Source organism: Mus caroli, chromosome 11 (genome assembly GCF_900094665.2).
Source record: "Mus caroli chromosome 11, CAROLI_EIJ_v1.1, whole genome shotgun sequence".
NCBI classification, from domain to species: domain Eukaryota; kingdom Metazoa; phylum Chordata; class Mammalia; order Rodentia; family Muridae; genus Mus; species Mus caroli.
The window spans coordinates 25,317,477-25,321,067 of record NC_034580.1 but is presented as its reverse complement, the minus strand read 5'-3'; the positions used below and the strand labels follow the sequence as shown (position 1 = coordinate 25,321,067).

Below are 3,591 nucleotides of genomic sequence, written 5' to 3'. Positions count from 1 at the left end.
GTCTACAAAGTGAGTTCCAGGACAGCCAGGGCTACACAGAGAAACCCTGTCTCGAAAAACCAAAAAAAAAAAAAAAAAAAACTTAAGCTAGCCTATGATATAAGCTCAAAAGTGATCCTGCAGCCATAAAATCAAAACTCAAAGTAGGCAAAAGCAATGATTAGAACACAACATCTTAGCAACCTAAGTCTATAGAAATTTTTACAAATGTAAATGATAACTACTTGCTAAACTATTTACCAGTTTACCAATGTAGTGTTGATAAAGGCTTAAGAAAGAATTTGTTCTTTTAACACAATGTTGCTGGAAGTATAAGCTGAGTCACCCGCTCTATAGGGCACTTTGTCAACACCCAACGTTGTAAATACAAGCTCCTTTTGAACTAGAAATCTTACCTGAATGGATTTATTCTACAACCCTACAGTGAACCCTTCAGCATTCATCTCCAAGGAAATAATACATAAAGGTGTTCACAGCAACACTGTTTGTAACAGGAAAGGCTAATCTACATAACTACCAGAGCAGAAGAGATTAAATACAGCAGTTCTCTTATTCATGAGATCTTTTTTTTTTTACTATTGAGGACACCTGCAATTGGACTCCATATATACTATTCTTTGCCTATACCACACACCTATGATAAAGCTTAGATAAACTACTCTTGCACTTTGAGGTCATTATTAAGTGAAATAAAGGTCACGGATTCTCCATCAACCAGGGGGTATATGCCCAGATAACAGTGGACTCTTGAAAGGACAGTAAATAAACCCGAAATAAACTGATTTTCTCCCATATACAAATACACTTATGATAAATTTTCATGTTTTAATCAAGGGAAGTAATTTTACAGCTTTGCCAATCTCATTACTTTAGTGCTCATTTAAATATAAGCTCATTTGAAGTCACTAGTTTTTCTCCTAACAAAGAGACAAAATGGGAGGTACAACACAGACAGCATGGATACATTGGTTGGGAAAGGGATAATTTATCATCCTAATCAGATCAACATATCATTTAAAGCTAATGAGCTACTTCTGGAATCTTTCCACTTAGCCTCTCTTAACATAAAGTAATGAAATTCACAGAGTGAAATCAGACATGAGGACGACTGTGCTATCTGTCTGTGGAATCCCCTGCATCTATTTGTTTGTTTGATCAGTTGGGGCATGTGGATAGCAGTGTTTTTCCCAATGCTAAAAATCAAACCCCTGACTTGGAATCTTTGAGGCAATGCTCTACAACTGAGCCATATTCCCAGGACCTCTGCAGACACTTTGGTACAAAATGGAAAAGGTACACACATATAAATGCCATTCCACAGAACTGTAGACAGATAGTCAAGATACTTCCAACAGGTACAATCTGCAAGAGTACAACTTAGAAAAGCTGATGAGAAGGTATTTTTGGCATTACTTCAGTACTGTTCAAAAATACTATACAGAGCTTGGCTCCCACATGTCTACATCAATAGATAATCATATCTTTAAGAAGTGGGGACCACAGGTAGGCCTGTCTGCCCAAACCTGTAATTCCAGATACTTAATAAGCTGAGGCAGAAAGATCCCAAGTCACAAAATAAATGAACTTACATTAATATTAAAAGTGGAGAGGTTGGAGAAGTGAGTCAGTCAGTAGTGGCTTCACTATAGAACACAGGGCCATCAATTCAATACCCAGGGACAAAAAGAGAACAGCCTACTGGGAAGTGGTTGTAATCTGGGTTGTAATCCCAGGAAGAATAAAGGTTCTACCAGAACCTGAGTTCTCACAAGATGATGGTTATAAAAGGCCAAGACTGGTTCCTACTTTCTCCCAGGTTCCCTGTCTCACCATGTAATTGTGGTCCTCTAGTCCAGGCTCTCACCACTGTGACATTATCTACAAGATTTTTACCATGGCCAAGCAGATGACAGATGCCATGCCTTGAAACCACCATAACCAGAAGCTTGATAAATCTTTTTTCTTTTGAAACGAAACAAAACAGACTAACCAACTTATAAAATCTCATTATCAAGCTGGATACCACCGTCTAAAAATCTGTACTCAACAAGAGAGATACCCTCTTGTTCCTGGCACCTGCCCGAATGTGCACGCACACAAACACACTCACCTTTTTTTTTTTTTTTTTTGGAAGAACCATTTTGATTTCATGATATAAAAGCAGCTTGACATGGCAGACTATGAATTAAAGTATGATAAGATCCAGATTCTTTTATTTTGACTTAATACCCTTCAGAATTCCGGATAATCTATCACACACTTTCAGTCACATTACCAATGTGTCTAAAGATCGGCTTAGTCATCTTAACTGATGTCTGCACTTTCCTCAAATCAATCTCTAAGTTTCCTTAGAACAAATGAACCATTCTCTCTAGAAAAATGGTCATCAAGTAAAAGGTACAGGTCTCAGTACATTACAATGGAGAGACTACAATCAGGAAAACGATAACTTACTAACTGAAGGATATCAGAGTTAAGGGAAAAAACGAATGTAAATAAATAGCAGTGTTAAACACACAGTTGCTAGGGTTTACAGCCTCTCCCAGTTTGTCTATTCTAACCAAGTACAGAGTGCTCTCACCTTTGTCTTTATTCTAATCATCTATAAACCTTCAAAACTACATTTTTGCTCCAAAATCACAATGTAATTATTCAAGTAGCATATTCCTAAAATAACTATTTTTTTAAGCCATACTTTTTACCGTGATCCAAAAGGCTCCTAATTACCTGACTTCAACCTGCCTCTGCATAGGTTTTCCTTACCTTTTTTTTTTTTTGGTTTTTTCAAGACAGGGTTTCTCTGTATAGACCTGGCCATCCTGGAACTCACTTTGTAGACCAGGCTGGCCTTGAACTCAGAAATCTGCCTGTCTCTGCCTCCCGAGTGCTGGGATTAAAGGCGTGCACCACCTCGCCCGGCGGCCTTACTAATCTTATTAACAAACAAGCTCACTCCTGCTTCAGGGTCTTTGCCCTAGGAATTCCTTTACATTTTTTTTTCTCTGCAGCTCAAACCTTGGTTCTTTTTCCTATCATCAAGCAACCTTAAAAAGGGTCCACATGGGGCTGGAGAGATGGCTCAGTGGTTAAGAGCACTGACTGCTCTTCCAGAGGTCCTGAGTTCAATTCCCAGCAAACACATGGTGGCTCACAACCATCTGCAATGGGATCTGATGCCCTCTTCTGGTGTGTCTGAAGACAGCTACAGTGTACTCATGTACATAAAATAAATAGATCTTTAAAAAGAAAAAAAAAGGTACACATGTTTCAGTTATTCTCATCCCTTCAAGCTGTTATCGTTTCATAACACCATCATTTTTAGTACTTTTTTATGTGCTTATTTTGTGTATTATCCCCATGAGGGGAGCGTGAGTCTTGCTTACTGTCTGTCACACCTTGGAAGCCCAGAGCTTTGTAAAGTGTCCTAGGTAATCAATAATAGGGACCAGCCAATAACCAAACTCTTCAGTGCATTAAGAAATCTAACCCCACCAGGCGTGGTGGCGCAAGCCTTTAATCCCAGCACTCGGGAGGCAGAGGCAGGCGGATTTCTGAGTTCGAGGCCAGCCTGGTCTACAAAGTGAGTGCCAG

General features: G+C 39.1%; 1 protein-coding gene across 2 annotated transcripts in view; it reads right to left on the bottom strand.

Moving 5' to 3' along the window:
• The window catches only part of Rtn4 (reticulon 4), a 51,460-nt gene that overhangs the window by 44,314 nt on the left and 3,555 nt on the right, over nt 1-3,591 (bottom strand). The window lies entirely within an intron of this gene.